Genomic DNA, 14,707 nt, shown 5'->3' on the forward strand with positions numbered 1-14,707 from the left:
GCATGTACCGTCTGTGCAACTAAATGAAGGTAGTTTGTTTATTGCCATACACGTTTCACTTCTTTTCTTTGGGAAACATCGTCAGTGGTCTGAAATACATGTTTCTTTTTATACATACAATAAACGTATTATGTGATAGATATAATACGTCTATTGTATGTATAAAATGAAACATGTATTTCAGGCCACTGATAATGCTTCCTAAATAAAAGAAGCGATACTCGTATGGCAATAAACAAATTGCCTTCATTTAGTTGCATAGACGGTACATACCTCCACGAATTTAGAGCAACTAAGGGAAATACGGAAAACAGCTAAAAATGACGACAAAGAACATTATTGCCCTCTGGGGTTTAGTAATCATAATATTTTTATATGTTTCTGCTTAACATTTCATATAATGATTGTTATGGCGGTATTTCCGTGGTAGAATGAGACACTTCATTCACAACTTTTTCATATTCAACTACATAATCTACCCCCATATCATGCTTCTTAGAACTGAACTAATATCTTTGTTTCCCATAGACGAATGCAGTATACATTTGACCATTTTTTGCAAGCGGCCTGTGACACAAGCTGGCTGCCAAGTCAATGTTTATTGATATTTTCACGATACTGAACTTCCGTACATGACCTTCTAATATCTTACTCCTATTCCTTTGTGATATAATGTTTTTTTTTCTTTTTTCCACCATCAAATCTTCTGTCCATAAATACTACAACTCTTGCTCTGTTTTGTGTGCTGCAAGCCCAGTGCTGATTCAAGAATGCTTGAAGAAATTCTTTATATGCACGAATTTGATTTTTTGTTGTTCTGACATACACTATGTGATCAAAAGTATCCGGATACCCCCCCAAAACACACGTTTTTCATATTAAGTGAATTGTGCTGCCACCTACTGCCACCTACTGCCGGTACTCCATATCAGCGACCTCAGTAGTCATTAGACATCGTGAAAGAGCAGAATGGGGCGTTTCGCGGAACTCACGGACTTCGAACGTGGTCACATGATTAGGTGTCACCTGTGTGATACATCTGTGCACGAGATTTCCACATTCCTAAACATCCGTACGTCCACTGTTTCCGATTTGATAGTGAAGTGAAAACGTTAAGGAACACGTACAGCACAAAAGCGTACAGGCCGACCTCATCTGTTGACTGACAGAGACCGCCGACAGTTGAAGAGGGTCTTAATGTATAATAGGCAGACATCTATCCAGACCATTACACAGGAATTCTAAACTGCATCAGGATCAACTGCAAGTACTATAACAGGTAGGAGGGAGGTGAGAAAACTTGGACTTCATGGTCGAGCGGCTGCTCATAAGCCACAAAAATGGTTCAAATGGCTCTGAGCACTATGGGACTTAACATCGGAGGTCATCAGTCACCTAGAAACTTAGAACTACTTAAACCTAATTAACCTAAGGACATCATACACATCCATGCCCGAGGCAGGATTCGAACCTGCGATCGTAGCGGTCGCGCGGTTCCAGAATGTAGCGCCTAGAGCCGTTCGGCCACAACGGCCGGCCATAAGCCACACATCACGCCAGTAAATGCCAAACGACACCCCGCTTTGCGTAAGGAGCGTAAACATTGGACGATTTAACAGTGGAAAAACGTTGTGTGGAGCGACGAATCTCGGTACACAATGTGGCGATCCGATGGCAGGGTGTGGGCTATGGCGAATGCCCGGTGAACGTCATCTGCCAGCGTGTGTAGTGCCAACAGTAAAATTCAGAGGCGGTGGTGTTATGGTGTGGTCGTGTTTTTCACGGAGGGGGCTTGAACCCCTTGTTGTTTTGTGTGGCACTATAACACCACAGGCCTACACTGATGTCTTTAAGTACCTTCTTGCTTCTACTGTTGAAGAGCAATTCGGGGATGGCGATTGCATCTTTCAACACGATGGAGCACTCAGTGCAGCACTCGGTGAAGAATGGGCTGCCATTCCCCGAGAAACCTCCGAGTTTGCTTGCGAGAGTGGAAGCTGTCATCAAGGGTGGGCCAATATCATATTGAATTTCAGCACTACCAATGGAGAGCGGCATGAACTTGTAAGTAATTTTCAGCCAGATGTCCGGATACTTTTGATCACATAGTGTATTTCCAGGAAATACGCTCTCAAACTGTCTAATGATGACGACTGGATGTACAGTTCCCTTACTAGAGAAATGATGGGATTTATACGCATAATCGTATTTTGCTATGTCATTTCATGAACAATACCTTTCTTTCTTTCTTGTTCGCACCAAATTTCGACTTTTCATGTAACTTCTTTTCCTATTTTGTCTTACATCTCTGCTCTGTTTCTCTCAATTTACCCTAAATCGCACTTCTCTTTACAAGAGGATTCTACATGTGAAATATTACGACTAAGTATTTCATGGTCATTTTTAATACTCTGTAAATTACTCCACTATATCTTATGTTTACCATTTGATGCTCTGATAGCTTTGTTTTGCTCTTGTCTTGGATTACTAATGTTATTAGTTGTTTTACCCCAATTTGATCCTGCAAATCTTTCTTTAACTTTCTGACTTCACGATCAACCTTTCGATTTATTTCTGACTTACCAATTTCTAATTTTTTTACCCCAATCTTTTGTTTCATAATCTATTTTCTCGCAACATCCCTCAGTTTTAGCTTCAAGATTTGTAACCTTTTGTCCCAAAGCACTGAATTTGGCGTTAAATTGAGCTATTCCTACATTAATTTCTTTTAACTCCTTTTCTATTTTCTCTTTTTTGTTATACCCAGCTTCTATTTTCTTTTGTATTTTTCTTAAGTGCTCCTTATTATCTTTTCTTGCTACTTTTGGGCCGGCGGTTGTGGCCGAGCGGTTCTAGGCGCTTCAGTCTGGCACCGCGCCACCGCTACGGTCACAGATTCGAATCATGCCTCGGACATGGATGTGTGTGACGTCCTTAGGTTAGTTAGGGTCAAGTAGTTCTAAGTTTTAGGGGACTGATGACCTCAGATGTTAAGTCCCATAGTGTTCAGAGCCATTTTTTGCTACTTTTCCTTCTCACAAAATTAACTGTGGCATAGATTTTATATTCTGATCATGATTCTGTGTTGGCAAAGTGTCATCTGATTCTGTACCATGACTTAATGTACGCAACTCATCTGATGGCCGACTGGTTATGTTGACGTCAGACTAATTTTCTCTGGCATCGTCATTCCTATGAACCACTTCATTTTGGCTAGTTACTACATATTCTGATTTTACATTAACACAGTTTTCCACTAAATCTACGTATTCACTGTCATCATTGTACGTTAACTCTACATTCCCAACGAAAACATTCATGACTACTTCAGAATTCTCAGTGAGATCATTGGTATTTAAGTTTACTATTTCGGACTCATCACTAAAGTTTGAATCTACATTCTCACTTGAATTATTTTTGACTAAATCTGACATATCATTAAACCCATATCTGATTTTACTACCATTTATTTGTATCGGATACACCAGGTCGTCACTACTAGTCTGAGGCTGAACTCCTTTTCTCTTTCTGAGAGCGTATTTCACTTCCTTTCCCCTAGCCATTTTGCTAATACTGATGTTCCAATTACAAATCTTAGACTGCTATATTCAAGCGTAACACTTACACTAATTTTCTTCTTCGACGTACTGCCTCTGTTTCACGTGGGTGTGGGCTGCGGCGCTGGCTGCAACTCCGCTGTCGTGAGGTGCCGAAGCTGAAACGTCAGAAGCGGCCAGCACTGCTGAGTGCGCCGGCCGTTGCTTGCAGCAGCCGCACCTGTTGTCCATGCCTGCCTCTCGCTGCTCTGTACGCTGCACAGTCTTGCAGCATGAAGGCTATGATTACTAACGTAATACCATAGACCGCGCACACAACGTTAACTTTAATTCTCATAGTCCTTTACCACTTCTTATTCCTGCTTTATACTGATACTACCTTCAGGGTTACAAAAAATTAGACTTTGCGGCTTCAATTATTATAGTTCAACTGAAGTCCAAAAACAGTTCAACACATTTCAAAACCTACTTATTACAATTCTTATGCAGTTCTCTAGTCATTTACAGATCACTCGTATCACAGTCCGTACACAGTTCACTGGTCGGTTTAAAGTTCACAGTTCTCGCTAATAAGATCTAACATCATAATTACAAAGCACTTCTACTTCAAAGATATCCCCACCAGGGATACTGTGCGGGGCAAGTGAAGAGAGGGAGACAGATAGAGTGATATTGATTTTTGTGTTTACCATAAACACTTTCCCTAGAAAATATCCTTCCTTTACACCTCCTATGTGTTACCACAGATGACATCTCACTGACTCATTTGTACACACGCGAGGTGCCTAGTTGCTTCCGTCGCCCTGAATGAAATGCGTTAGTTCTGAATAATGTTCACCAACCTGCAGTCTTCTTTCGTTGTTGTCCCCTGCGCAGAAAACAGCACGCAAGTCGTGAATCCGTTATCTTGAGGCTGTCAAAAACTGTTAGCGAGGAACTGGTATTGTATAAATAATTAAAATTTTAATCGCTTTTTATTAGCAGATTTCGAGAAACTGTGTAACTATGTTTCATTTTATGAATCACAAATAATTTGCAATCTTCACATTTTCACAGAGAATAAACAAAACAGTTAACTGCGTGTTTGCTTAGTTACTATCAGACTTGTCCTTCATTACATATCGAAAAAACCACAGATTGCTAATTAAGTTCTCTCTCTCACGATACCCGCACCGAATAAACCACCTGTCACCGGAACGTCACACCACATTACGTCATCTTCCCATTCCTGCCTGCTCAACTGCTCCAAGAAAAGCTCCTTAGGGCTGAATATGATGACTGTAAGGACAGAAATGTTACAATGATACCTCACATCCCCGTCGGTACCTTCCGAAACCTCTAACTGTTCCTGCCCGTCTCGTAGCTCTTGAAAGGTGGTCACAATAATGTGACTGGACAGTGTGCGTGAAGATAAAACAAATTAAGGCAAAACTCGTAACACGGAAGAGGCAACAAACAGAAGGCTGCAGGGTGTAGACGCACAACAGGATGTGACGCGCGGAGTGGCTGCGCGGTTTGGGGCGCCATGTCACGGATTGCGCGGCCCCTCCCGCCGAAGGTTGAGTCCTCCCTCGGGCATGGGTGTGTGTGTTGTTCCAAGCATACGTTAGTTTAAGTAGTTGTAAGTCTAGGGACCGATGACCTCAGCAGTATCGTCCCTTAGGAATTCACACACACACACACACACACACACACACACACACACACACACACACACACAGGATGCTCGGAGAGGGCGCACTGATATGCCATGAGATACGAAAGAGAGTAAACGAGTGAATGGGAATATATTCATTGAAATTAAGCTAAATGGTGGAACAACGCTCACTAAACGAAGAAATATTGGTACAGCAATATTTAACCTACTTACAGAACTGTTGACTAAACAACCTGTCGAAGATGCTCAGCAACAATTAAAAAGGAAATTAAGAGGTAAACTCATTGTCAAGGAAATATAGAACTTAACTATGGAAATCGATGAAGACGAAGTCGAAGATGCTATCTTACAAATTCCAAAAGACAAAACACTTGAACCAGACGGTATCATCGCGGAGTTTTACCAAATGTTCATATCGGAATGAAACACCAAACTACTGCACATTTGTAATTAGATAAAGAAATCTGCATAGTGCACTTTCAAATTAGCTCTTAGATGGAATAACATCCCTAGTCTCCCACAAAACAGGAAACAAAACAGTAATCGAGAACCAGTTACCCTCTTCAAATGCGACTACAAAATTATTGAGTGGACCTTAGCGAAAACGGCCGTGGACCTTAGTTGTGCGGTACCAAACGAACCTTTGAGGCAGGAAAATACTGCATAACGTATGCGAATACTGTGACGTAATGTCAACCGCAGAAACTTATAAAATAAAGTGCGTAATCATGTCTAAAACGCTTGGAGAAAACATTTACAGAGTAAATCACCAATTTTGCTTACCACCATATGTTTAATGGGATTCCCATGCCGATTCACCAATATAATACAAAATAATTTACATAATATTGCGACCAAAACAACAATCAATGGTCAGGTAAACAAAGAGATGATGATAATGAATGATGCCTGGTCTCCTCAAAACTCAGATTTAATGACAAAGTCGGTATTCTGTATAAAACCTGCACCTGACTTTTGTTATCAACAACCATTATGCAAAACTCATCTTACTCTCGCTCGCTTTGAACGACAACCAGATACAAAAATTTAGACTGGGGGCTCAAATTCATTTAAAAGCACTCCGTCTTCAAGCCACAAGTGGCCCATCGGGACCATCCGACCGCCGTGTCACCCTCAATGATGATGCAGATAGAAGGGGCGTGTGGTCATCACACCGTTCTCCCGGACATTAGGATTGTTTTCGGTGACCGGAGCCGCCACTGTTCGGTCGAGTAGCTCCTCAAGTGGCATCACGAGGCTGAGTGCACTGCGAAACACGGCAACAGCGCACATGGTCACCCATCCAACTGCCGGCCACGCCCGACAGCGCTTAATTTCGGAGATCTGACGGGAACCGGTGTATCCACTGCGGCAAGGCCGTTGCTTCCTCAAATGCATTTAAATACTGGGTAACACATTGCCAAAAATACACCACCTCTCATATCGTTATGTGATCGAAAGAATTAAATATACTCGTATTGGATAAACAAGACAACATTAAAATTTTAGCTGATCATTATTAAGAGAAGATTAAAAAATGAATGATTTTAAGGATCCCGACTAGGAAGCAGAGTTGTGCTGTGTGATATAACAGTACACCAGGATATTAAATGAAACACAATTGTTTGGAATGCTGGTGCTTAAACTTCAACCCATAGTACATGATCTGTCGGAAGAACACAGAAATTTAGTTGATGCACACGCGAACATTCACACTGCAAATCCATACAGCAAAATGAATAGAATTTGGAAAAAAAGTTCCCATATTAGTTTTGACCGTCAACTGCTGAGGACAAAGTCGCGTTCCAGGAATTCGGTTCAAATTCACTAATTTCTCTTTCAATCCGATCACGAGAGGTTATTACATCGGCTCTTAGCCTCATAACGTACAAGGCAACACACGTGGTGCAGCAGAATGCAAGTTACTAAGTCCATGAAAATGAAATGCGAAAAAAATTTAGGGCATGCACACAGAAAATACGCGATACATTCAAACACTCTATACAGAAGTAGGTGAGTTGTTACATCACTTGGCATCACTACTCGTCACCGCCAAGTTGCAATTGAACAGAGGATCACATTAAGTAAACTGAAATGATTTGTGTAGCATGATTACCGATGCCAACGTTTAAAAGGGCTACTAGAAACTCAACGAAAACTAAGTCTTACACATATGAACTTACGCTGCTAGAGATGATCACTCAGACCCAGGGGCGGATTAGTAAAGTTTTGTGAGTGGGGGCGGTAGCCTAGAAAAGAAAGAAGACCCAGTGGTCCTCTTCTTGAAAGTTAAGGAAAAATCCTCCAAAAACTGCTGTTTTAAGCTGTTTTGATACTTAAAAATACCAAACAATTGCAAAAATGTGTTATATTTTATGCAAAAAAGTTTTGAATTTCTTAAATGTGTAGCATTCACAGCCGTTTTCTGAGTAACTTATTTTATATAATTGTTAACACACAGCAACAAGCTCATAAGCCTTTTGTTAACACAGAGTTGATAACCTAATTGAAAGCAATTAAAGTGAAATTAGAATAAAATACTTTTAAAACTGTATTTCTTAATTTGTTGACAGTTATATTTTGGCCAGTTTAGTTCATAAATATACTTATATTTTGAAAATTATAATTGTAAATCGTGCTGCTGGGGCTGATTGGGAAGCCCTGCAAACATTTGGCGCCCACAATTCGAACAGGAGGCAATGAGCTGATGTTGTCATTCGCGAGGACAGACACATTACGACTCGGCAGTTGGCGGTGCATCAGTAAACCAGTAAAGGAAGTGTGGCTGCATTTATCCGCACTCTTGGACATTCAAAAGAGTGTTCAAGATGGGTCCCGCGGTGTCTAATGGTGGATCACAAATCGCACAGAAAAAACATTTGTGTTTATTTGTTGCAACGTTTTGGAGCTTAGGGGGAGGCCTTCTTGTCCTGGACTGTGACAGGTGATGAAACTTGAGTTCACCATTTTGAGCCCGAAACAAAAGGCCAGCTGGAGTGGTGTGCGGTTCTAGGCGCTGCAGTCTGGAACCGAGCGTCCGCTACGGTCGCAGGTTCGAATCCTGCCTCGGGCATGGATGTGTGTGATGTCCTTAGGTTAGTTGGGTTTAGTTAGTTCTAAGTTCTAGGCGACTGATGACTTCAGAAGTTAAGTCGCATAGTGATCAGAGCCATTTTTGAACCGAAACAAAACGACAGTAAATGGAATGGCACCATTCCCACTTCCCACAGAAGAAAAAATTCAAAGCAACTGCTTCCGCCAATAAGGTCATGATCCCCGTGTTCTGGGACTGTGAAGGTGTGATTCTCACTGATGTTATGCCAAGAGGCGGTACCATTAACTCAGAATCATATGTCAACACATTAACATAACTCAAAACGCACTTCCGGCGACTTTGGCGCCCCAGCAACTCAGGAGACGTTTCGCTGCAGCAGAATAACGCTCGACCCCACACAAATCTGAGGACTGCTGAACACATCGCAAAGCAAGGTTGGACAGTGTTACCAAATCCACCCTATAGCCTTGACCTAGACCCGTCGGACTTCCACTTGTTTGGGCCATTACAAGATGCCATTCGTGGAAGATATTTTGAGGACGATGAGGAGCTGATTCACACAGTGAACCACTGGCTCCGCCACCAGGACAAGGATTGGTACCGACAGGACATACACGCCCTTCTTTCGCGCTGGAGGAAGGCCGTAGAACAGGATGGAGATTCCGTGGAAAAATATGGGGTGTAAATAAAACACGATTCTTTCATATGAGTAATTCTCATTATTTTCAATAAAGAATTGTTGAAGAAAAAATAAACGGTACATTACTTTCTGGCCAACCCTCGTATATGAAAGAGCCTGGAAGAAATATGGAACTGCAGCAGACACGAAGTCGCCAGCATCAATAGATACTTCCCAAACACTGTAAGGCAAGCAGCTATCCTAAATCTAGACGAGATCGTTCTCTAACGCAAAAAAAAAAGGAATGATCCTAACTGGATTAATGGACACGCAATTTATTTCACTTTGTAAGAGAGTAACAATACCAAAGAAGATAACTGCATACCTCTCACTACACATCATATGTTGACTAGGACGAAAAGGTACAAAGAAAAGTAAACAATTTGCTAAAAATAACAGTCAGGTAGAACGTTTAACGATCTGTGTGAAAAGTGCTGTGCCAAAGTACGGAAGATAAACCACGAAGGAGCAGCCACTGTTTTGCAGTTCGTTCTTTTTATACATTTTAATGAACCGGTTGTTATTTCTTTTTAAGTCGTGTAGTTATTGGACATACACGACTTTAAAACCATATTTTCAATCGTCTTTCTTTTAACCTTTTATCCGACATAAAACAAAACATTGCTCTAATGGAAGACAAGAATATTTTAATTTATTTTCTACGAAGGAAAAAAATCATTTCGTTCTATGATAAAACCATCACTAGAAAAAGAAGGATATTAGTTTTAATAAGAATATGACACTTTTAAACTGTCTCACGATGAATTGTTTCATTTGTCTGTTAATACACTATTGGCCATTAAAATTGCTCCACCACAAAGATGACGTGCTACAGGCGCGAAATTTAACCGACAGGAAGCAGATGCTGTGATATGCAAATGATTAGCTTTTCAGAGCATTCACACAGGATTGGCGCCGGTGGCGACACCTACAACGTGCTCACATGAGGAAACTTTCCAACCGATTCCTCATACACAAACAGCAGTTGACCGGCGCTGCCTGGTGAAACGTTGTTGTGATGGCTCGTGTAAATATGTTCGAATGTGTGTTAAATCTTAGGGGACTTAACTGCTAAGGTCATCAGTCCCTAAGCTTACACACTACTTAAGCTAAATTATCCTAAGGACGAACACACACCCATGCCCGAGGGAGGACTCGAGCCTCCGCCGGGACTAGCTGCACACTCCATGACTGCAGCGCCTAGACCGCTCGGCTAATCCCGCGCATGCCTCGTGTAAGGAGGAGAAATGCGTACCATCACGTTTCCGACTTTGATAAAGGCCGGATTGTAGCCTATAGCGATTGCGGTTTATCGTATCGCGACATTGCTGCTCGCGTTGGTCGAGATGCAATGACTGTAAGCAGAATATGGAATCGGTGGATTCAAGAGGGTAATACGGAACGCCGTGCTGGATCCTAACGGCCTCGTATCACTAGCAGTCGAGATGACAGGCATCTTATCCGCATGGCTGTAGCGGATAGTGCAGCCACGTCTCGATCCATGAGTCAACAGATGGGGACGTTTGCAAGACAACAACCATCTGCACGAACAGTTCGACGACGTTTCCAGCAGCATGGGCTGTCAGCTCGGAGACCATGGCTGCGGTTACCCTTGACGCTGCATCACAGACAGGAGCGTCTGCGATGGTGTACTCAACGACGAACCTGCGTGCACGAATGGCATAACGTCATTTTTTCGGATGAATCCAGATTCTGTTTACAGCATCATGATGGTCGCGTCCGTGTTTGGCGACGTCGCGGTGAACGCACATTGGAAGAGTGTATTCGTCATCGCATACTGGCGTATCGCCTGGCGTGATGGTACGGGGTGCAATTGGTTACACGTCTTTGTCACATCTTGTTCGCATTGACGGCACTCTGAACAGTGGACGTTACATTTCAGATGTGTTACGACCCGTGGCTCTACCCTTCACTCGATCCCTGTGAAACCCTACATTTCAGCAGGATAATCCACGACCGCATGTTGCAGGTCCTGTACGGGCCTTTCTGGATACAGAAAATGTTCGACTGCTGCCCTGGCCAGCACATTCTCCAGATCTCTCACCAATTGAAAACGTCTGGGCAATGATGGCCGAGCAACTGGCTCGTCACATACGCCAGTCACTACTCTTGATGAACTGTGGTATCGTGTTGAAGCTGCGTTATTACGGCCAGAGTCGGTTGTTCTGGGTACTGATTTCTTAGGATCTATGCAGCCAAATTGCGTGAAAATTTAATCACATGTCAGTTCTAGTATAATGTATTTGTCCAAAGACTATCGGTCTACCATCTGCATTTCTTCTTGGTGTAGCAATTTTAATGGCCAGTAGCGTACCGTTCAAAAACTAGATTATTGACACAAAAGCCGCCGAAGCGGCGTTCAATTGAAAGAGTGGCACTAGGCTGTTGAGCCACACGAAATAATAATAATGCTGCTTGAATCAAATGATTGTTCCAAATAGATACTGTTCCGTAGTCTCAGGCACAGCACCACACCACTCGGTAAGTTTCTGGAGAAAGTAAAAAGCCATGAACGTGGCGATAATCTATCGTGGAATCTATGCAGCTCTGCTAAGTAGCAAACTGAAATGGGAATGAGGTCTACAGATGACATGTTGATTGCTGACGGAAACGTACCACGCACAACATTAGTCAAATATGAGGAAACTCCAGTAATGTCTTCAAATCATTTTCCCTTTAACGTGCATTACACAATGGAAGGAAGATCAGCACCTAACGTCTCGGGGACAAATATGCCATCACTTATGGACCACTTCCCTCCATCTGATACTTTAGTGATACAGGGTGACAATTATTTAACTATATGGTAAAAACGCGTAAATTAGTTGTAAACCATGGCGTTAACACACTTTATTCAACATGTAAACGTCACTATAGATATTCGTATTTAGGTTATGAAATGTTCGATATGCCTGCCATCACTGACGATGATGTGTCGTAGACGAATAGCGAAATTCTGCATGACCAGCTGAAGTGTCGGAACATCGATGCTGTCGATGACCTCCTGAAAGGCTGTTTTCGTCTCAGCAATGGTTTTCGGTTTATTGCTGCATGCCTTATATTTAATATAGCCCGACAAAAAGAAGTCGCATGTGTTCAGATCTGGAGAATATGGCGGCCAATCGAGGCCCACGTCAGTGACCTCTTGGTACCCCAGAGCCAGAATGCGGTCCCCAAAGTGCTCCTCCAGTACATCAAACACTCTCCTCCTTCGATGGGGTCGAGCTCAGCCTTGCACGAAGTACATCTTGTCGAAATCAGGGTCACTTTGGATAATGGATATGAAATCATCTTCCATAAACCTTCACGTACCGTTCGGTAGTCATTGTGCCATCAAGGACTATCGCACCGATTATTCCGTGACTGGAGATTGTACAGCTGTTGAGAGTGAAGAAACTACTCGATCGTGGAATGCGGGTTCTTAACCCTCACATGCGCCAATTTTTGTTATTGGCGAACTCAGCCAAATGAAAGTGGACTTCGTCGCTAAAGCAAACCATATTCACATCACAGTCCTTTTCGTCATTTATGTGGACAATAGTGTTGGCGAAACCCAACCACTGTTCCATGGCCCTGGGGCTTCATGGCTTATGAGTTTGAATTTTGTATGTGAAGAGATGCAGGTCTTCAACAATAATTTGTTGCAGTGTCTCCCAGTTGATTCCCACCTGTTGTGCAGTTCGTCTGATCGATTTCCTGGGGCTGGTTTGAAAGACAGCGCGTGCCTTCTCGATGTATTCAGGCGTTTTCATCCTTGTCGGACGACCGACATTGCCAACACTGTCATCTAGAACACTACCCGTTCTCTCAAACTTGCGAATCAAATTCTTGATCGTTAGCACATATGGACCGGTTTCTTCAGCTTAAACTCGGTTGCAAATTTCCTTTGACCCGCAGTTGGGCTGTTATTGCTCTCATAGTAGCCTTCACAAGCGCTATACGCTCAGGCACACTGTATCATGATATTATCACGTGCAAATGGCAGACAATAACAAGAGCCGTGCGCATGCGCGTACTAATTCCCATCATGCCCCGCGGCTAACTGTACAGTTTCAACGTCGTAACACAAACCATTCAGAAGTTATGACAATTTTATTTCATATAGTTCAATAATTGCCACCCTTAGATCTACAGGCAGAGATGTAGACTGTTCAACAGTAGCTAGTATTCTATCCCAAACAAATAGTATAGGTTTTACCGTCGGCTTATCTGCACGCTTGGCTCCCTACAAATTCTTCTACGTTCTTGTAAGGACATTGTAACTGAGTTTCCAGTATCACTGCTTAAGACATTTCTTGATTATTACGACAGCTATTTCGGAAGATTTCCATTTTCAAGTACGCCTACGTTGTCACGATATATATTTAACATCTGATGTGACTATATCTGGTGTGACCATATCTGGCTTTGACAGTCCACACCATAAAACATCTAAGGTGTGGACTGTCAACAAATAACAGCAAGCATTTACAATATTATATCAAAATATTACGCCACAACGGATAAAAGAGCACAAAATCGACGTGAAATCGATATTTTAGAATTTCACGTGAGTATAAGGAGAACAGTCACCAGATATAGTCACACCTGATGTTATATATGTGTCAGGACAAAGTAGACGTGCCTGAAGATGGAACTCTTCCGAAACAACTGTCTTAATAATCAATAAAGGTTTTCAACAGTGATACTAGAACCTTACTTACAATGCCCTTTCAAGACATATATTTCACTGCATGCCCATTCATCAAGAAGTCTTCTACGTTCATTCAAAGATTTTAATTACCGGACCAGGACTCGAACACGGATTCCCCGCTTCAGGCGAGCGGTCGTCTTAACAGCCTCGGCCATCTTTAGCACGATTCCTTTCCGACCCAAATTCTCAGCCTATTAGCCACTGCTGACGTAGCGACACCACCCTACGAATCCTTTACCCGCAGTACATGACTGCCATAAGAGCTCGAGCACGATGTGCAACCGCACTGAAAGACAGTCATCGTCCCCTTACTGTTGGTGTTTTCATTATTAGGGCTGTTGTATATAATGCTCAAAATGTTGATCTTTAGTACTGATACACGTTATAAAGCAATTCTTGGAAACACACTGCACGTTGACTTTCACCTAGACTTATCGTGTCACAGGCTTTTTTTGTGGCATTTCGTGATTGTCAGAGTCACTGGTATTTCCTTGTAGAGCTCTTGTTTTAATATCCCACAGAGATAAAAGTTCAGAGTCAGGTAAGCGTGCAGGCAATTTCATGTTTCTCGAACAATCGGTCAAACTTTCTCCAAATGTTCTAACAAGACCTGTACGGAATGGAATGGACATCCGTCATGTTGTTACCTCACAGACTGCATTATGTCTGGAGGGATGTCTTGTAGCAACTGTGGCAGCATGTGAGCTGCTAACTGTAAATACTCGTGGCTATTTAGGATCCCACTTATAAAACAGTGGCCAATGTATAACAGCCGTTGATAGACCAAGATTATTATTTATCAGCTTCTTTTAGCCAATTTAGCTTTTCGGACGACCAGTAATACATTTTGCTAAGACTGATTTGCCCATGGCAAACAAAATTTTATGTACAATTGCTGCATCACTTTGCAGTTTTCGTAGACACCATTAGGAGAACGTGAACCGATGTTGAAATTCACAGTCGTTCAGCTGTTATTAAGCAAAATGTGAAACGAAAGAAATGCATTGGAATGTAGATTCGCAAAACATTCTTTTGGCTGATCTCA

The sequence above is a fragment of the Schistocerca americana genome, chromosome X (genome assembly GCF_021461395.2).
Source record: "Schistocerca americana isolate TAMUIC-IGC-003095 chromosome X, iqSchAmer2.1, whole genome shotgun sequence".
Classification (NCBI taxonomy): domain Eukaryota; kingdom Metazoa; phylum Arthropoda; class Insecta; order Orthoptera; family Acrididae; genus Schistocerca; species Schistocerca americana.